The 21,651-nt window shown below is 46.0% G+C and overlaps 2 non-coding genes and 7 pseudogenes across 2 annotated transcripts; all 9 read right to left on the minus strand.

Moving 5' to 3' along the window:
- Window positions 1-960: 960 nt before the first annotated feature.
- On the minus strand, window positions 961-1,093 carry LOC130328415 (U2 spliceosomal RNA; annotated as a pseudogene).
- Window positions 1,094-3,156: 2,063 nt separating this feature from the next.
- LOC130328382 (U2 spliceosomal RNA) lies at window positions 3,157-3,368 on the minus strand (annotated as a pseudogene).
- Window positions 3,369-4,102: 734 nt separating this feature from the next.
- LOC130328411 (U2 spliceosomal RNA) lies at window positions 4,103-4,212 on the minus strand (annotated as a pseudogene).
- Window positions 4,213-6,280: 2,068 nt separating this feature from the next.
- LOC130328385 (U2 spliceosomal RNA) lies at window positions 6,281-6,466 on the minus strand. Its single transcript, XR_008872387.1, has one exon. It is a non-coding gene; the product is annotated as a U2 spliceosomal RNA (small nuclear RNA).
- A 2,231-nt stretch (window positions 6,467-8,697) lies between these two features.
- LOC130328403 (U2 spliceosomal RNA) lies at window positions 8,698-8,857 on the minus strand (annotated as a pseudogene).
- Window positions 8,858-10,913: 2,056 nt separating this feature from the next.
- LOC130328381 (U2 spliceosomal RNA) lies at window positions 10,914-11,091 on the minus strand (annotated as a pseudogene).
- A 774-nt stretch (window positions 11,092-11,865) lies between these two features.
- Window positions 11,866-11,975, minus strand: LOC130328404 (U2 spliceosomal RNA; annotated as a pseudogene).
- A 2,079-nt stretch (window positions 11,976-14,054) lies between these two features.
- Window positions 14,055-14,228, minus strand: LOC130328383 (U2 spliceosomal RNA; annotated as a pseudogene).
- Window positions 14,229-21,195: 6,967 nt separating this feature from the next.
- Window positions 21,196-21,386, minus strand: LOC130328352 (U2 spliceosomal RNA). Its single transcript, XR_008872362.1, has one exon. It is a non-coding gene; the product is annotated as a U2 spliceosomal RNA (small nuclear RNA).
- Window positions 21,387-21,651: the final 265 nt, after the last annotated feature.

Consider the following 21,651-nt stretch of genomic DNA (forward strand, 5'->3'; position numbering starts at 1 on the left):
TTAGGGTCCCCTCCTTTTGCCTGAGGGGGGTCTTTCTCCTTCTCCATCTCACCGCTTACCTCTTGTGGGGGGGTAATCACTGGCTCTGCTTGCCTCGGCTGGTGTCCCGGTTGCTGTCCTTGCTGCCTCCAGGGTTGCCACTGCTGCTCCGTCCTATGTCTGTGGGGACAAGAGGAGAAAAGGTGACCGAATTGTTGACAGAAATTGCACCTCCCTCCTCTTGTGCATTTCTCTGTCTCGTGCTGTGTGCTACCACATTTTTTGCATGTACTTTCACAGTTTTCTTTTGTGTGTCCATATCTGTGACACTTCCTGCAGTAGCTTGGCATCCCCGCATAAAAGAGGTCGCCACACATATTATTTATTTTAAAATGAGCTGGTGGTAGTTGTATTCCCCCTGGCAATCTGGCATCTTTTTTGCATGTAACCTGAAATCTCCACTTAGATGTCCAGATGCCACAGCTGTTCATGATTTTTCCTCTGCACTCAACCTTACTAAAATAGACTTGTAAAAACATCTCAACATCGTGTAGGTTGGCGAAAGGGGGATACATCTTTACTACCACCAGCTTAATATCGTCTAGAACGTGCTCAATAATCCGGACACCCTGAAGCTTTTTGTCTTTACTCGCAGCAGCTCTGGTAACAAAATCTCTGTGGATGCCATTTTGTGTGAACGTCACATCAAAAATTTTACGCTTCAGGTAGTCCTGGATTGCCAATATCTCGCCCTTCTGTATTCCGAAAACTCCTCCGAGCACGTCCTCTACTACGAATTTCAAATCGTCCGCCCTTTTGGTATCATCCGTGAGAATGACTCTCACAGTGTTTTTGATCCTTGCGTATGCCGGCACAGAACCTGGATCCGGATCATCATCCATGGTTCTAACCTCTCTCCACCCGAAGGTCTTGAGAGGCGATCGCTACTCGTTACCCTGGGACTAAGCCCTCTCCCCAATAGCAACAAGTGGGTGAAGCCCAGGCAATAAACCTGGGCGATCCCACAAGGCCGAGGAGAGGGGTACCCGAGTACCTTCTGACCAGATCTCCTGTATTACTACACTTGATCTTAGCCAAAAGGCCGAGAAGCGATAACCGTGAAAGGGGCGGGCCCAACAAGGTCCCCTTCATGGGCACTATCACTGCTTGCTGTCAGGGAGGCTGCCAGACAATTTCCCATGCACACTCTGGGCTGGGGGGCAGTCAACCACCAGTACACACAGCAGAACCTAAACCCATACCATTATTGCTAAGCAGCAAGACAGGGGCCCATTGCACTCCCACGGGGCCTTTTTAAATGCAATCCATAACCCGGATTTGCCAGGAACCCTTCTTACTCCTCCTACTTGCATGTGACACTGGGCTTAGGATCTGCATAGGAAACACACACACAAGCACACACCTACCTTTGTTGCCTGCAGATGCCTCCTTGGCTGTCCCCAAACGGTATCAAACCAACACCCACGGGAAGCTGTAAGCATAGAGGACATGCCTGCACCCTATTGGACTTACCTGTGTGGGTTAAATCCGGGTTATTTGACAACCTATGGCGGTGATGGTTCTGCTCAGGCAGAGCAGTGCTGATGCTCCTCATAAAGCTGTCGCTGCTGTGAAGGTTCTAGGTGACATCACAATCCCTATGGTTACATACACAACAAAGCTGGGTTGTTGTTGTTTACACTCTGCAAGGCCTGTGGAAGTGAGTGACATCATAGCACTGTAGTTCTGAGGGTTCTAGATGGATGCAACAATCTCCTGTTGCTTCTATGAAGGCCATAATAGACGACATCACCAAACAGCTCCATAGTCACATACACAGCAAAGGTGAGATGTTGTTTACACCTAGTGATGTCAGTGGTATTGAGTGACATCACAGCACAGTGCTAAGGCTCCTGGGCCTGGACACAGCAGCGGCTGCAATATCTCAACGGAGAATACGTTTATATATATGTGTGTGTGTGCGCGTATATATATATATATATATATATATATATTTCTCCGCCGAAATCACTTTTAAACCCATTTCCACCTTTTTTTCCCTTCTCTTCCTTTTACTTTTTTTTCACGTTTTTTTACGTTTTTCTCCTTTTCGCCTCTTTTCTGGGCGTATTATTCTTCTTTTTCTTCTTTTTTTTCGTCTAATGCATACCCCATCAGTGCAGCAATGCTTATTCAATACCGCCAGCAGATGGAGACACTGGGGGATAATTTTCTAAGGATTTATACTGATTTTTCCCGTCTGAATTTGTCGCACAGAAAGTTGCAGGCCAAATATGTGTGACATTTCTGCGACTTTAGCTTCTAGAGCATTTTTACAACATTATACATAGGTGCTGAATACATAAAAAGCGACTGTTCAGCGACAGACAAGTCGCATCGGCTGAAAGTAGGCCAGAATGTCAGTCCATGTTGGAGCAGGTTTAGATACAGTCTAAAGCATAGATCTCAAAGTCTGTGCACAGAATTTAGCAAGGGCCTCGCACCTTCTGATGCATCAGGTAGGTGCACAATAACATAGCCTAACCCTCTTTACTTTGGTCTATATTGATGCGGGACATAGACAGCCAGCTGATGACCAATCCATTAGTGCAATGGATGGCTGGAAGCATTTGTCTTTGCCTTTGCAATACCACAGAAGCAATGCATGGTCAATGTACAGCAATGACACACCTGTGTGAACAGCCAGGAGACCCCCCCATGTTATGTTACATAGTTACATAGTTAGTACGGTCGAAAAAAGACATATGTCCATCAAGTTCAAACAGGGAATTAAGGGGTAGGGGTGTGGCGCGATATTGGGGAAGGGATGAGATTTTATATTTCTTCATAAGCATTAATCTTATTTTGTCAATTAGGAACATTCAGCACCCACCCGCTATAAGGCAGCTGCCTATCATGTCATGCCCTACCTGCACAGGTGTGCTGGCTGCTCAGATTATCCAATTAAGGAGGCCATTTAGTCAGCAGCAGCAGAAGTCCTGTGCCTGGACGCTCCAACAGCGGCCAGACACAAGCAGAAGCAGAAGCAGCAGCAGCAGCAGCACCACCTTTTGTTTTTTGGCTGCAGCAGCAGCAAGGCCCACAGGGCTGGCTAGCTGGCTAGCCAGCAAGCAGGTAGCAATGAAAGTAGGAATCTTTCTTTTTAACCCTGTAAGGGGGTGGTGCACTGTACCCGAAGATACTGCCATATCGGGTCAATGCATAGGGCGACGGAAGCAAGCTTCGAAATCGGCCCCCGTTCTCAAAAATCCATTTAATATATGGTCCCCAGATAGGGGACGTATCAGATATTAAACTGATAAGAACAGATTTTTCTTTTTTTTAAAGCCGAGGAACGTGCTTTCGATTCACCCAAAGTGCAAGAAAAAGTGCAAACGTGTTACACTAAAAAAACGTGCACAAAGGATGCGGTCTATCGCTAGCCCTTCTCCGATAGGAGAGAGGCCCCCCAACAAACCTTACCCTTCGCCTCCGGACCAAAAGGTACCTGCGAGGTTCCAGGTTCGATGTCCCTTTTCGCCAAAGCTACTAGGGGACCACAAATGCTCCCGGCATCCCCCTTGGCGTTAGCCAAGGTATCTGCCCGCAGAGCCGATTACGGTAGGTACCCTGCCAAGCAGGAGTACCCGGGGTGTTTGCAGGGAGGTGCGGAACCTAATGGCCACACACACCTCCTCTAGACCGCCAGGAGGGACACCCAGAAGGGCTACCGCATCCTGACAAATCCTGTGAACACACAACACGCAAAAAGTGACACAGTGAGACAAAAAAGAAATAAATAAGTGAATGTGTGCAGATATACTGCCCGGACATCCGGCCGGATCTATAAAAATTTCTCTGATCCTAGCCAGAAGGCCGGAAATCAAGAGGTGAGTGCCACAAGGTGAAGAGATTATGGTGCCCGTGCTTCAACTCAGTGAGTCTATCCTCCCAGTGAGTTTCGGCACCTCGGGGTCACCACTCCCCGAGGCACAAAAGTACCTCGGCTCTAGACCCTCTCAGCCTCATGGCGAGACCCGGAGGGAACAGGTCACATCGGGGCAGCCGTCGAGCTGATTCCTCAGAACCAGCCCCGGAAAGCCCTGGTACACCTGCATCCTCCATGCAGCACCCATCCCCACCAGCCCCATTCCGGCGTTACGGTACACCGGCATGAAAAACTGATAAGAACAGATACTACACTTGATCTTAGCCAAAAGGCCGAGAAGCGATAACCGTGAAAGGGGCGGGCCCAACAAGGTCCCCTTCATGGGCACTATCACTGCTTGCTGTCAGGGAGGCTGCCAGACAATTTCCCATGCACACTCTGGGCTGGGGGGCAGTCAACCACCAGTACACACAGCAGAACCTAAACCCATACCATTATTGCTAAGCAGCAAGACAGGGGCCCATTGCACTCCCACGGGGCCTTTTTAAATGCAATCCATAACCCGGATTTGCCAGGAACCCTTCTTACTCCTCCTACTTGCATGTGACACTGGGCTTAGGATCTGCATAGGAAACACACACACAAGCACACACCTACCTTTGTTGCCTGCAGATGCCTCCTTGGCTGTCCCCAAACGGTATCAAACCAACACCCACGGGAAGCTGTAAGCATAGAGGACATGCCTGCACCCTATTGGACTTACCTGTGTGGGTTAAATCCGGGTTATTTGACAACCTATGGCGGTGATGGTTCTGCTCAGGCAGAGCAGTGCTGATGCTCCTCATAAAGCTGTCGCTGCTGTGAAGGTTCTAGGTGACATCACAATCCCTATGGTTACATACACAACAAAGCTGGGTTGTTGTTGTTTACACTCTGCAAGGCCTGTGGAAGTGAGTGACATCATAGCACTGTAGTTCTGAGGGTTCTAGATGGATGCAACAATCTCCTGTTGCTTCTATGAAGGCCATAATAGACGACATCACCAAACAGCTCCATAGTCACATACACAGCAAAGGTGAAATGTTGTTTACACCTAGTGATGTCAGTGGTATTGAGTGACATCACAGCACAGTGCTAAGGCTCCTGGGCCTGGACACAGCAGCGGCTGCAATATCTCAACGGAGAATACGTTTATATATATGTGTGTGTGTGCGCGTATATATATATATATATATATATATATATATATATATATTTCTCCGCCGAAATCACTTTTAAACCCATTTCCACCTTTTTTTCCCTTCTCTTCCTCTTACTTTTTTTTCACGTTTTTTTACGTTTTTCTCCTTTTCGCCTCTTTTCTGGGCGTATTATTCTTCTTTTTCTTCTTTTTTTTTCGTCTAATGCATACCCCATCAGTGCAGCAATGCTTATTCAATACCGCCAGCAGATGGAGACACTGGGGGATAATTTTCTAAGGATTTATACTGATTTTTCCTGTCTGAATTTGTCGCACAGAAAGTTGCAGGCCAAATATGTGTGACATTTCTGCGACTTTAGCTTCTAGAGCATTTTTACAACATTATACATAGGTGCTGAATACATAAAAAGCGACTGTTCAGCGACAGACAAGTCGCATCGGCTGAAAGTAGGCCAGAATGTCAGTCCATGTTGGAGCAGGTTTAGATACAGTCTAAAGCATAGATCTCAAAGTCTGTGCACAGAATTTAGCAAGGGCCTCGCACCTTCTGATGCATCAGGTAGGTGCACAATAGCATAGCCTAACCCTCTGTACTTTGGTCTATATTGATGCGGGACATAGACAGCCAGCTGATGACCAATCCATTAGTGCAATGGATGGCTGGAAGCATTTGTCTTTGCCTTTGCAATACCACAGAAGCAATGCATGGTCAATGTACAGCAATGACACACCTGTGTGAACAGCCAGGAGACCCCCCCATGTTATGTTACATAGTTACATAGTTAGTACGGTCGAAAAAAGACATATGTCCATCAAGTTCAACCAGGGAATTAAGGGGTAGGGGTGTGGCGCGATATTGGGGAAGGGATGAGATTTTATATTTCTTCATAAGCATTAATCTTATTTTGTCAATTAGGAACATTCAGCACCCACCCGCTATAAGGCAGCTGCCTATCATGTCATGCCCTACCTGCACAGGTGTGCTGGCTGCTCAGATGATCCAATTAAGGAGGCCATTTAGTCAGCAGCAGCAGAAGTCCTGTGCCTGGACGCTCCAACAGCGGCCAGACACAAGCAGAAGCAGAAGCAGCAGCAGCACCACCTTTTGTTTTTTGGCTGCAGCAGCAGCAAGGCCCACAGGGCTGGCTAGCTGGCTAGCCAGCAAGCAGGTAGCAATGAAAGTAGGAATCTTTCTTTTTAACCCTGTAAGGGGGTGGTGCACTGTACCCGAAGATACTGCCATATCGGGTCAATGCATAGGGCGACGGAAGCAAGCTTCGAAATCGGCCCCCGTTCTCAAAAATCCATTTAATATATGGTCCCCAGATAGGGGACGTATCAGATATTAAACTGATAAGAACAGATTTTTTTTTTTAAGTTAACCCTCAGAACTCCATCAGAGCTCTAAGTTCTTATTTGAGCTTGATTTTTTTGTTCATCATCAGGAAAACCCGTTTTTCTTTATTTCTTTATCTTTTTTAACAATAAAAGAAACCATATTTAAAACATAAAAAAATATTTAACCAAAACTAAATATGCAATATTTCACCAAAGAGGATTACCAAAAGGTCATTCCTCTTCTCCATGCAAAAACCATCAAGAACTCTAGGAAACCACAAGTTATTGCACCTCTCTGCATCTCACTTTTAGCTGGAACCGCCAGCCACGCCGGAACTTTGTATGTTTCCACAAATCTATCCACATCTGCGTGAAACGAACGATAAACTTTATCCCTTGCTTCATTGATTTTGTATCCCAATCTTTCTTTTAGACTACCCAAATCCTTGTCAAAGGCCTTTTTCTCTTTATTTGTCACACTCTCGAAAACAACATCAAGAGAGCCTCCATACCTTACCGGTATAAATTCATCTTCTTCATTTTCTTTCCTTTTCTTCTCCTCCACCATTTTTCTAGTTGGAGCTTCTTCCCCTTCCGGTTCTTCACTCACCTCAATTTCCTCCTCTCTATTTCTTTTCATACCCTCCTTCTTCTTCTTCTTCCTCTTAGGACACGTGCCTACCAGATGCCCCTCATCACCACATAGGTGACATTTTTTCTTTTCTTTACATGCTTCTGGTTCATGGCCTTCTCCTTGACATTTATAGCACCACAAGATGTCGCAGAAATCTTTCCTATGCCCGTACTTCTTACACTTTCGACAAAAGTCGTCCATGCCAGAAAAGAACAGGTCCCCATTAACTGTACCAATCTTAAAACGACCAGGCGGATACATTAGCCTTCCATCAGGTGCTTTCTGAAACTTTACTTGAAATTTCCACTTCGTCGTCCAAAGACCGAATTGATTATATATCTTGCCTTTTGGCTTCACCTCCTCACAGAATCTGGAAAGGAACAAAACAATCTCCTCTTCTGGGATATACGGACTGTACATCCTTACAGTTAGAAGTCTTTCCTGCGTCGGAAAATGGGAGTAATCTCTACCCCTCCCAACACAGGGTGCGACTTCCACAGCAATGCTTTATTGCAGAACATACCACAGTCCTCCTCCGAAACCAGAACCACGTCATAGATACCACTTCTTGGAAATTCCAGCATGGATAATATCTGTTCCTTCTTCAGCTCAAAGAGCTTGAACAAAATCTCTTCAACTACGAAAAATAAGCCTCTCTCCTTCTTCTCAGGGTCCAAAAGAGTAACACGAACTCCATTTCGTAGTCTGGCGTAGCTAGGTACACCTACAGCAGGATCTTCTGTCTTGCCAGCCTCCTCCATCGCAGAACAAAACACCTCCCCTACTGCAAGCAGGTAGGTGGTGATCGCTCCTCGTTGCCCAGGGACTAAGCCGCTACCCTGATGTCAGCAAGGGGGTTTAGTCCCACCAAAAGATGGAACGATCCCCCAGGGAAAAGGAGCGGGTACCCCGGGCACCTTCCAGCCAGATCAAGCAAGCAAATTTTTTTATCTAAAGCCGAGGAACGTGCTTTCGATTCACCCAAAGTGCAAGAAAAAGTGCAAACGTGTTACACTAAAAAAAACGTGCACAAAGGATGCGGTCTATCGCAAGCCCTTCTCCGATAGGAGAGAGGCCCCCCAACAAACCTTACCCTTCGCCTCCGGACCAAAAGGTACCTGCGAGGTTCCAGGTTCGATGTCCCTTTTCGCCGAAGCTACTAGGGGACCACAAATGCTCCCGGCATCCCCCTTGGCGTTAGCCAAGGTATCTGCCCGCAGAGCCGATTACGGTAGGTACCCTGCCAAAGCAGGAGTACCCAGGGTGTTTGCAGGGAGGTGCGGAACCTAATGGCCACACACACCTCCCCTAGACCGCCAGGAGGGACACCCAGAAGGGCTACCGCATCCTGACAAATCCTGTGAACACACAACACGCAAAAAGTGACACAGTGAGACAAAGAATAAATAAATAAGTGAATGTGTGCAGATATACTGCCCGGACATCCGGCCGGATCTATAAAAATTTCTCTGATCCTAGCCAGAAGGCCGGGAATCAAGAGGTGAGTGCCACAAGGTGAAGAGATTATGGTGCCCGTGCTTCAACTCAGTGAGTCTATTCTCCCAGTGAGTTTCGGCACCTCGGGGTCACCACTCCCCGAGGCACAAAAGTACCTCGGCTCTAGACCCTCTCAGCCTCATGGCGAGACCCGAAGGGAACAGGTCACATCGGGGCAGCCGTCGAGCTGATTCCTCAGAACCAGCCCCGGAAAGCCCTGGTACACCTGCATCCTCCATGCAGCACCCATCCCCACCAGCATGAAAACTGATAAGAACAGATACTACACTTGATCTTAGCCAAAAGGCCGAGAAGCGATAACCGTGAAAGGGGCGGGCCCAACAAGGTCCCCTTCATGGGCACTATCACTGCTTGCTGTCAGGGAGGCTGCCAGACAATTTCCCATGCACACTCTGGGCTGGGGGGCAGTCAACCACCAGTACACACAGCAGAACCTAAACCCATACCATTATTGCTAAGCAGCAAGACAGGGGCCCATTGCACTCCCACGGGGCCTTTTTAAATGCAATCCATAACCCGGATTTGCCAGGAACCCTTCTTACTCCTCCTACTTGCATGTGACACTGGGCTTAGGATCTGCATAGGAAACACACACACAAGCACACACCTACCTTTGTTGCCTGCAGATGCCTCCTTGGCTGTCCCCAAACGGTATCAAACCAACACCCACGGGAAGCTGTAAGCATAGAGGACATGCCTGCACCCTATTGGACTTACCTGTGTGGGTTAAATCCGGGTTATTTGACAACCTATGGCGGTGATGGTTCTGCTCAGGCAGAGCAGTGCTGATGCTCCTCATAAAGCTGTCGCTGCTGTGAAGGTTTTAGGTGACATCACAATCCCTATGGTTACATACACAACAAAGCTGGGTTGTTGTTGTTTACACTCTGCAAGGCTTGTGGAAGTGAGTGACATCATAGCACTGTAGTTCTGAGGGTTCTAGATGGATGCAACAATCTCCTGTTGCTTCTATGAAGGCCATAATAGACGACATCACCAAACAGCTCCATAGTCACATACACAGCAAAGGTGAGATGTTGTTTACACCTAGTGATGTCAGTGGTATTGAGTGACATCACAGCACAGTGCTAAGGCTCCTGGGCCTGGACACAGCAGCGGCTGCAATATCTCAACGGAGAATACGTTTATATATATGTGTGTGTGTGCGCGTATATATATATATATATATATATATATATTTCTCCGCCGAAATCACTTTTAAACCCATTTCCACCTTTTTTTCCCTTCTCTTCCTCTTACTTTTTTTTCATGTTTTTTACGTTTTTCTCCTTTTCGCCTCTTTTCTGGGCGTATTATTCTTCTTTTTCTTCTTTTTTTTCGTCTAATGCATACCCCATCAGTGCAGCAATGCTTATTCAATACCGCCAGCAGATGGAGACACTGGGGGATAATTTTCTAAGGATTTATACTGATTTTTCCTGTCTGAATTTGTCGCACAGAAAGTTGCAGGCCAAATATGTGTGACATTTCTGCGACTTTAGCTTCTAGAGCATTTTTACAACATTATACATAGGTGCTGAATACATAAAAAGCGACTGTTCAGCGACAGACAAGTCGCATCGGCTGAAAGTAGGCCAGAATGTCAGTCCATGTTGGAGCAGGTTTAGATACAGTCTAAAGCATAGATCTCAAAGTCTGTGCACAGAATTTAGCAAGGGCCTCGCACCTTCTGATGCATCAGGTAGGTGCACAATAGCATAGCCTAACCCTCTGTACTTTGGTCTATATTGATGCGGGACATAGACAGCCAGCTGATGACCAATCCATTAGTGCAATGGATGGCTGGAAGCATTTGTCTTTGCCTTTGCAATACCACAGAAGCAATGCATGGTCAATGTACAGCAATGACACACCTGTGTGAACAGCCAGGAGACCCCCCCATGTTATGTTACATAGTTACATAGTTAGTACGGTCGAAAAAAGACATATGTCCATCAAGTTCAACCAGGGAATTAAGGGGTAGGGGTGTGGCGCGATATTGGGGAAGGGATGAGATTTTATATTTCTTCATAAGCATTAATCTTATTTTGTCAATTAGGAACATTCAGCACCCACCCGCTATAAGGCAGCTGCCTATCATGTCATGCCCTACCTGCACAGGTGTGCTGGCTGCTCAGATGATCCAATTAAGGAGGCCATTTAGTCAGCAGCAGCAGAAGTCCTGTGCCTGGACGCTCCAACAGCGGCCAGACACAAGCAGAAGCAGAAGCAGCAGCAGCACCACCTTTTGTTTTTTGGCTGCAGCAGCAGCAAGGCCCACAGGGCTGGCTAGCTGGCTAGCCAGCAAGCAGGTAGCAATGAAAGTAGGAATCTTTCTTTTTAACCCTGTAAGGGGGTGGTGCACTGTACCCGAAGATACTGCCATATCGGGTCAATGCATAGGGCGACGGAAGCAAGCTTCGAAATCGGCCCCCGTTCTCAAAAATCCATTTAATATATGGTCCCCAGATAGGGGACGTATCAGATATTAAACTGATAAGAACAGATTTTTTGTTTTTATCTAAAGCCGAGGAACGTGCTTTCGATTCACCCAAAGTGCAAGAAAAAGTGCAAACGTGTTACACTAAAAAAAAACGTGCACAAAGGATGCGGTCTATCGCTAGCCCTTCTCCGATAGGAGAGAGGCCCCCCAACAAACCTTACCCTTCGCCTCCGGACCAAAAGGTACCTGCGAGGTTCCAGGTTCAATGTCCCTTTTCGCCGAAGCTACTAGGGGACCACAAATGCTCCCGGCATCCCCCTTGGCGTTAGCCAAGGTATCTGCCCGCAGAGCCGATTACGGTAGGTACCCTGCCAAGCAGGAGTACCCGGGGTGTTTGCAGGGAGGTGCGGAACCTAATGGCCACACACACCTCCCCTAGACCGCCAGGAGGGACACCCAGAAGGGCTACCGCATCCTGACAAATCCTGTGAACACACAACACGCAAAAAGTGACACAGTGAGACAAAAAAAAAAAAAAAATAAGTGAATGTGTGCAGATATACTGCCCGGACATCCGGCCGGATCTATAAAAATTTCTCTGATCCTAGCCAGAAGGCCGGGAATCAAGAGGTGAGTGTCACAAGGTGAAGAGATTATGGTGCCCGTGCTTCAACTCAGTGAGTCTATCCTCCCAGTGAGTTTCGGCACCTCGGGGTCACCACTCCCCGAGGCACAAAAGTACCTCGGCTCTAGACCCTCTCAGCCTCATGGCGAGACCCGGAGGGAACAGGTCACATCGGGGCAGCCGTCGAGCTGATTCCTCAGAACCAGCCCCGGAAAGCCCTGGTACACCTGCATCCTCCATGCAGCACCCATCCCCACCAGCCCCATACCGGCATTACGGTACACCGGCATGAAAAACTGATAAGAACAGATACTACACTTGATCTTAGCCAAAAGGCCGAGAAGCGATAACCGTGAAAGGGGCGGGCCCAACAAGGTCCCCTTCATGGGCACTATCACTGCTTGCTGTCAGGGAGGCTGCCAGACAATTTCCCATGCACACTCTGGGCTGGGGGGCAGTCAACCACCAGTACACACAGCAGAACCTAAACCCATACCATTATTGCTAAGCAGCAAGACAGGGGCCCATTGCACTCCCACGGGGCCTTTTTAAATGCAATCCATAACCCGGATTTGCCAGGAACCCTTCTTACTCCTCCTACTTGCATGTGACACTGGGCTTAGGATCTGCATAGGAAACACACACACAAGCACACACCTACCTTTGTTGCCTGCAGATGCCTCCTTGGCTGTCCCCAAACGGTATCAAACCAACACCCACGGGAAGCTGTAAGCATAGAGGACATGCCTGCACCCTATTGGACTTACCTGTGTGGGTTAAATCCGGGTTATTTGACAACCTATGGCGGTGATGGTTCTGCTCAGGCAGAGCAGTGCTGATGCTCCTCATAAAGCTGTCGCTGCTGTGAAGGTTCTAGGTGACATCACAATCCCTATGGTTACATACACAACAAAGCTGGGTTGTTGTTGTTTACACTCTGCAAGGCTTGTGGAAGTGAGTGACATCATAGCACTGTAGTTCTGAGGGTTCTAGATGGATGCAACAATCTCCTGTTGCTTCTATGAAGGCCATAATAGACGACATCACCAAACAGCTCCATAGTCACATACACAGCAAAGGTGAGATGTTGTTTACACCTAGTGATGTCAGTGGTATTGAGTGACATCACAGCACAGTGCTAAGGCTCCTGGGCCTGGACACAGCAGCGGCTGCAATATCTCAACGGAGAATACGTTTATATATATGTGTGTGTGTGCGCGTATATATATATACATATATATATATATATATATATATATATTTCTCCGCCGAAATCACTTTTAAACCCATTTCCACCTTTTTTTCCCTTCTCTTCCTCTTACTTTTTTTTCACGTTTTTTTACGTTTTTCTCCTTTTCGCCTCTTTTCTGGGCGTATTATTCTTCTTTTTCTTCTTTTTTTTCCTCTAATGCATACCCCATCAGTGCAGCAATGCTTATTCAATACCGCCAGCAGATGGAGACACTGGGGGATAATTTTCTAAGGATTTATACTGATTTTTCCTGTCTGAATTTGTCGCACAGAAAGTTGCAGGCCAAATATGTGTGACATTTCTGCGACTTTAGCTTCTAGAGCATTTTTACAACATTATACATAGGTGCTGAATACATAAAAAGCGACTGTTCAGCGACAGACAAGTCGCATCGGCTGAAAGTAGGCCAGAATGTCAGTCCATGTTGGAGCAGGTTTAGATACAGTCTAAAGCATAGATCTCAAAGTCTGTGCACAGAATTTAGCAAGGGCCTCGCACCTTCTGATGCATCAGGTAGGTGCACAATAGCATAGCCTAACCCTCTGTACTTTGGTCTATATTGATGCGGGACATAGACAGCCAGCTGATGACCAATCCATTAGTGCAATGGATGGCTGGAAGCATTTGTCTTTGCCTTTGCAATACCACAGAAGCAATGCATGGTCAATGTACAGCAATGACACACCTGTGTGAACAGCCAGGAGACCCCCCCATGTTATGTTACATAGTTACATAGTTAGTACGGTCGAAAAAAGACATATGTCCATCAAGTTCAACCAGGGAATTAAGGGGTAGGGGTGTGGCGCGATATTGGGGAAGGGATGAGATTTTATATTTCTTCATAAGCATTAATCTTATTTTGTCAATTAGGAACATTCAGCACCCACCCGCTATCAAGGCAGCTGCCTATCATGTCATGCCCTACCTGCACAGGTGTGCTGGCTACTCAAATGATCCAATTAAGGAGGCCATTTAGTCAGCAGCAGCAGAAGTCCTGTGCCTGGACGCTCCAAAAGCGGCCAGACACAAGCAGAAGCAGAAGCAGCAGAAGCAGCAGCAGCACCACCTTTTGTTTTTTGGCTGCAGCAGCAGCAAGGCCCACAGGGCTGGCTAGCTGGCTAGCCAGCAAGCAGGTAGCAATGAAAGTAGGAATCTTTCTTTTTAACCCTGTAAGGGGGTGGTGCACTGTACCCGAAGATACTGCCATATCGGGTCAATGCATAGGGCGACGGAAGCAAGCTTCGAAATCGGCCCCCGTTCTCAAAAATCCATTTAATATATGGTCCCCAGATAGGGGACGTATCAGATATTAAACTGATAAGAACAGATTTTTTATTTTATTTATTTATTTTTTTTTTTATAAACCTTCAGGTTTAGACTAAACACCACTTAGATAACGCGTCATTTTTGACTCATGGTAAAGTCTAACTCATCATTAGGTCATTCTTTATTTGTTCAAAGCAAATTCAAAACAAATTCAAATACCATCACCATTACACCCTTACAACATGTCTCCACTTCAAAAATTTCCATATCCCCTCTGCATCTATTTCACCTAATTTCTTTTTATCACGTAAATAAACGGTGTACAACCTATCCAGAATCATTCTTAAACTTCCTTCCACAGTCACATCTTTTCTCTTAAACACATATAAATTTCTAACATCCCACAAGACTTCCTTCACAATCGCCAACAACACAAACAACACCCTTTCATTCTTTCTTCCAATCATACTAAGACCAAACATCACAACCTCATATGACAACCTATTAATCCCAGTCAACTCCTTACACAACGGACCTATCCCTCTCCATACATTCTGAGCCATGTCACAATTCCAAATCACATGCATCACACTTTCAACCCCACTACAATCTTCCCTCGGACATATTTCACTCCTTCCTATACCTCTATTCCTTTGGAACTCTCTTACTGGTAAGGCTCCATGCAAACACTGCCATCCTATCTCTCTCTGTCTATTTGATATTCCATCTGTCATTAAACTCTTCCACACCTTAGACACATCCTGGCCTCTTACCATATTAATCGGACACTCCACCTCACTTGCGGCGACATACCCAAACACATTCTTCTTACTTTCAAACAACTCCTTTCTCACACCAATCAACCTGTAACTCTCCAAAAACTTTTCCACATACAAATACCAACTCGGGCACACAAACGCATAAGGCACTCTCAGATCTCTCTCCAGCCAACCTAATTTGCATAACACACGCCCACCTAAATATCTCAACATACATGCAAAATTCTTTTCTCCTCTCATCATCCTTCTAACCGCAAACACCACATTCACCCCCAAATACACATCTAGATTTGGAAATCCCATTCCACCCTTACTACCATCCTTCATCACAACTTCTCTCCTCACTCTTTCCACTTTTGTACCCCAAAAAAACACAAACAAAATTCTTTTTAACTTCCTTAAAACCATATAACTTGGCGGAAACACTATTGCCACATACAATAAAATAGGCAATATTACACTTTTCACAACCAGCACTTTCCCAACCATAGACAAATCTCTCAACCTCCAAAGACTCAATCTTTTGGACACTCTCTTCTCTACATCATCCCAACTTTCTCTCCCATCCAATCTTTCATCCATTTTAACACCTAAAACCTGAATACCACCTTCAATATTCTTCATACCCACATCCTCACTTCCTTGCATACTACCAAAACATTTATACTCACTTTTGTCCCAATTCACCTTAAACCCAGACGCTCCACAAAACAATCCAACTAGTAACTTTGCCCTTCTCATAACAGCCACAGACTCTCCCAAAATACACACATCATCCATGTAGGCCAAAACTTTGACTTCTCTCCCACCACTCCCTGGAATTTTTAACCCTCTAACACACTTATCCCGCCGCAACATCTCTAATAATGGCTCCATAGCACATATAAAAGCCATAGGGGACAACGGACAACCCTGCCTTACACCAGAACATACTTTCACCTTCTCAGACATCCAACCATTTATCAAAACCTTACTATATACTCCATCATACAGCATCCTTACAACATTTACAAAATCACCCGGGAATCCCATTCTCACTAATACTCTAAACAAAAACCTATGTGACAGACGATCAAACGCCTTTTCAAAATCTATCGACATCACTCTAACCTCCTGTTTCCTACTCATACTATCCCATAACAAATCTCTCAACAAACACAAATTTTCATTTATTCTTCTCCCAGGCACTCCACACACTTGTTCTTCTCCAATCACCTGCTCAACCACATCTCTCATCCTATTTGTAATTATTTTAGCAAACACCTTATAATCTACATTCAACAAAGTTATCGGCCTCCAATTCCTCACATCATTCACATCACCTTTCTTATAAATCAACACAACCACTCCACTCTTCATACTTTCCACCATTCTCTCCTTCCTCCACATATACCTATACACTTCCACCAAATCATCCTTCACAACATCCCAAATCCAAGCATAAAATTCAACAGGCAACCCATCCTCTCCAGGCGTTTTATTTCTTGACATACTATCCACAGTCCTCTTCACTTCCTCCTCTCCAATCTCTCTCATCAGAGTCCCATATTCACTACCATCCACCCTCTTATCAAGCACTCTCAACACTTCATCCTGCAAGTCCTCTTCACAATCTTTTACTGCATACAACTCTTCATAAAAATTTTTAACCACTCCCAACACAGCTTTACCTTTAACCAGACAGCCATCATCATCATACACTCTTACCATATCCTCTCTCTTCCCAATAACTTTTTTAAAGAAATATCTCGAACATTTCTCATCTTTCTCTAACTTATCAAGTTTTGCTTGATACATCAACTCTTTACCTTTCTCATTCAACCAATTTTTTAGATCACTCTTCACAACCTCAATCTGCTCACCCACACTCCAGCCATACTTCTTTAACTTATTGAGAAACACCAATCTTTTATTCAACCATTCATACTTCTTCTTCCTCCCAGCATTCCGCTTATATCCCTCTCTTTTAAAGAAAACTTTTGTTTGACCCTTAACCCATTCCCACCAACACAATATATCAGGAAAATCATTCTTTTTCTTACACCAACCCCTATACTTATTAACATATCTATCATACACTCCTTCCACTTCCAACAATTTAACATTTAATTTCCATACACCCCTCCCACTCACACAATCTGCATCCAATACTAACTCACAACACACATACTCATGATCTGAATATCCTACTTTTTCTTGCATATAATTCTTACATAACACACCCTTAGACACAAAACACATATCAAGTCTGGAACTATGACTTCCACTATCAGAATAATATGTATCTAACAAAGGACACACTCCACACGCTTCAGCCACATCCTTTAACTTAAAGTCACACACCATACTTTTAAGAATATTCCCAGATACATCCACATTCCCCTCAATTTCACAGTTGAAATCCCCCACCCACACCAAAGGTATTTTACCCGGCAGAAACCTCTTAATTACCTCCAACAACCCCACCCGCTCCTCCCTCCTTACCGGCGCATACACATTTATCAACCTAAATTTAACCCCCTGCACCTTAACCTCCACCATGATACACCTCCCCTCCTCTATTACCACATAACTACAAACTTCAAACTTAAAGCTCTTAAAAAGCACCCCTACCCCATCATTCCTATTATGCCCAGACACCGACCAAACAGCAGGACCATAAGCCCATTCTCCCTTCCCCGGAATATCATTTAGCCCACATTCCTGCAAACAAATAATATCCGCTTTTTTCCCTGCCAAGTCCTCCAAAATTACTGTCCTTCTGACTTTACTTCTAAAGACTCTAACGTTTATAGAACCGACTAAAAAAGACATACCACCATCTTAACAACCCTAAGGAAGAATTTGACAGAAAAGAAGAAAGTTATTTAGGTAGCTTTCCTCAGCGGTGTGGGAGAAGCTTCTCCCGCAGAGCACGCATCCATGTCGCTCTCAGATAGCGGTTGATACCGATTGTCCGTAGCCACCAGCGTCGACTCCATCTGTCCACCAGAAAGCTTCCTGGCCGTCTTCTTGGGGGGACGAAAAAGATCAAAGTCATCCTCTCTCTCTCTATGTCTCTCCTCACGGTCTTCACCCTCAGAAGAAGACCACTCTTCAATTTGCGGCGACTCCTCAGCCGGGGGACTGGGAGCATCCTCAATCTCCCCTTCTTCCACTTGCACCGCCATTTGCTCCTCCTCCACCACCACTTGCTCCTCCACCACCTTCACTTGCTCCTCTACCACCACAGGACTCTGTACCTCTCCAATAATAACGCTCTCTCTTGCAGGAACCACTGCAGCCGCAGCTGCAGCTGCCCTCCTCCTCTCCACCATTTCCTCTTCCATTCTCCTCTCCTCCTCCCTCCTCTTCAACACTGGACAGTTCTTGTACACATGGCCAGCTTCCCCACATAGGTCACAGGTCCTCGGGTGTGGACATGCACCCGCCTCATGCCCCGGTTGCTTACAGTTCCTGCATTTCTTACTGCCAGGGCAGGCCTCCTTCACATGTCCAAACAATAGACAATTTCTACAGAAAGATGGCTGTCCGTAGTAATAGAGATAACCTCTGAAACCAGCAATGGTAAAGTTCGCCGGAGGGTGCTTAACGCCTCCAATGCAATCTCCATCAAGCCGCAACTTCACAAAGAACTTATACGTGCCATTAAATACACCAATGCTGCTTGTCTGCTTAGTACCACCAGCAATAGACTCACAATAGATGCTCAAGAAGTTCTTAATCATAGAGACATCAACAAACGGATTGTACATGTGGATAAACAAAGTCTTTGTCCCCATTTCAAAAAGGGGATAAAAGGACACATCCCGCAAAACCTCACTTCCACTGTTCCGTTTTAAGCACTCATAAAAGTTCTGGCAGTCAGCATCATATAAGAAGGACACGTCATAAATACCTTGGCGCTTGTTCTCCTGGACACAAAAGAGGTCGCTCAAGGAAAATCCTGCCAGTCGCTCCACAATGGTATGGCCGATGTATTCAATGCTGTTTCTTAGACGATCCGTGGTTAGCACCTTGATGCGTACGGTCTTCTCCACTGCAGACATGTTGGATCCAGCCATCTTTCCAAATCTGTCGGTAACGAGTACCACAGTCTTGATCACCTACGCAGCTAGTCGCGGCGCAGTTCACTCGCACCCTCAGCGCCGACCGAGGCAATAAACCCCGATCTTAGCCAAAAGGCCGAGAAGCGATAACCGTGAAAGGGGCGGGCCCAACAAGGTCCCCTTCATGGGCACTATCACTGCTTGCTGTCAGGGAGGCTGCCAGACAATTTTCCATGCACACTCTGGGCTGGGGGGCAGTCAACCACCAGTACACACAGCAGAACCTAAACCCATACCATTATTGCTAAGCAGCAAGACAGGGGCCCATTGCACTCCCACGGGGCCTTTTTAAATGCAATCCATAACCCGGATTTGCCAGGAACCCTTCTTACTCCTCCTACTTGCATGTGACACTGGGCTTAGGATCTGCATAGGAAACACACACACAAGCACACACCTACCTTTGTTGCCTGCAGATGCCTCCTTGGCTGTCCCCAAACGGTATCAAACCATCACCCACGGGAAGCTGTAAGCATAGAGGACATGCCTGCACCCCATTGGACTTACCTGTGTGGGTTAAATCCGGGTTATTTGACAACCTATGGCGGTGATGGTTCTGCTCAGGCAGAGCAGTGCTGATGCTCCTCATAAAGCTGTCGCTGCTGTGAAGGTTCTAGGTGTCATCACAATCCCTATGGTTACATACACAACAAAGCTGGGTTGTTGTTGTTTACACTCTGCAAGGCCTGTGGAAGTGAGTGACATCATAGCACTGTAGTTCTGAGGGTTCTAGATGGATGCAACAATCTCCTGTTGCTTCTATGAAGGCCGTAATAGACGACATCACCAAACAGCTCCATAGTCACATACACAGCAAAGGAGAGATGTTGTTTACACCTAGTGATGTCAGTGGTATTGAGTGACATCACAGCACAGTGCTAAGGCTCCTGGGCCTGGACACAGCAGCGGCTGCAATATCTCAACGGAGAATACGTTTATATATATGTGTGTGTGTGCGCATATATATATATATATATATATATATATATATATTTCTCCGCCGAAATCACTTTTAAACCCATTTCCACCTTTTTTTCCCTTCTCTTCCTCTTACTTTTTTTTCAAGTTTTTTTACGTTTTTCTCCTTTTCGCCTCTTTTCTGGGCGTATTATTCTTCTTTTTCTTCTTCTTTTTTCGTCTAATGCATACCCCATCAGTGCAGCAATGCTTATTCAATACCGCCAGCAGATGGAGACACTGGGGGATAATTTTCTAAGGATTTATACTGATTTTTCCTGTCTGAATTTGTCGCACAGAAAGTTGCAGGCCAAATATGTGTGACATTTCTGCGACTTTAGCTTCTAGAGCATTTTTACAACATTATACATAGGTGCTGAATACATAAAAAGCGACTGTTCAGCGACAGACAAGTCGCATCGGCTGAAAGTAGGCCAGAATGTCAGTCCATGTTGGAGCAGGTTTAGATACAGTCTAAAGCATAGATCTCAAAGTCTGTGCACAGAATTTAGCAAGGGCCTCGCACCTTCTGATGCATCAGGTAGGTGCACAATAGCATAGCCTAACCCTCTGTACTTTGGTCTATATTGATGCGGGACATAGACAGCCAGCTGATGACCAATCCATTAGTGCAATGGATGGCTGGAAGCATTTGTCTTTGCCTTTGCAATACCACAGAAGCAATGCATGGTCAATGTACAGCAATGACACACCTGTGTGAACAGCCAGGAGACCCCCCCCCATGTTATGTTACATAGTTACATAGTTAGTACGGTCGAAAAAAGACATATGTCCATCAAGTTCAACCAGGGAATTAAGGGGTAGGGGTGTGGCGCGATATTGGGGAAGGGATGAGATTTTATATTTCTTCATAAGCATTAATCTTATTTTGTCAATTAGGAACATTCAGCACCCACCCGCTATCAAGGCAGCTGCCTATCATGTCATGCCCTACCTGCACAGGTGTGCTGGCTACTCAAATGATCCAATTAAGGAGGCCATTTAGTCAGCAGCAGCAGAAGTCCTGTGCCTGGACGCTCCAACAGCGGCCAGACACAAGCAGAAGCAGAAGCAGCAGAAGCAGCAGCAGCACCACCTTTTGTTTTTTGGCTGCAGCAGCAGCAAGGCCCACAGGGCTGGCTAGCTGGCTAGCCAGCAAGCAGGTAGCAATGAAAGTAGGAATCTTTCTTTTTAACCCTGTAAGGGGGTGGTGCACTGTACCCGAAGATACTGCCATATCGGGTCAATGCATAGGGCGACGGAAGCAAGCTTCGAAATCGGCCCCCGTTCTCAAAAATCCATTTAATATATGGTCCCCAGATAGGGGACGTATCAGATATTAAACTGATAAGAACAGATACTACACTTGATCTTAGCCAAAAGGCCGAGAAGCGATAACCGTGAAAGGGGCGGGCCCAACAAGGTCCCCTTCATGGGCACTATCACTGCTTGCTGTCAGGGAGGCTGCCAGACAATTTTCCATGCACACTCTGGGCTGGGGGGCAGTCAACCACCAGTACACACAGCAGAACCTAAACCCATACCATTATTGCTAAGCAGCAAGACAGGGGCCCATTGCACTCCCACGGGGCCTTTTTAAATGCAATCCATAACCCGGATTTGCCAGGAACCCTTCTTACTCCTCCTACTTGCATGTGACA

Source organism: Hyla sarda, unplaced genomic scaffold (genome assembly GCF_029499605.1).
Source record: "Hyla sarda isolate aHylSar1 unplaced genomic scaffold, aHylSar1.hap1 scaffold_307, whole genome shotgun sequence".
Classification (NCBI taxonomy): domain Eukaryota; kingdom Metazoa; phylum Chordata; class Amphibia; order Anura; family Hylidae; genus Hyla; species Hyla sarda.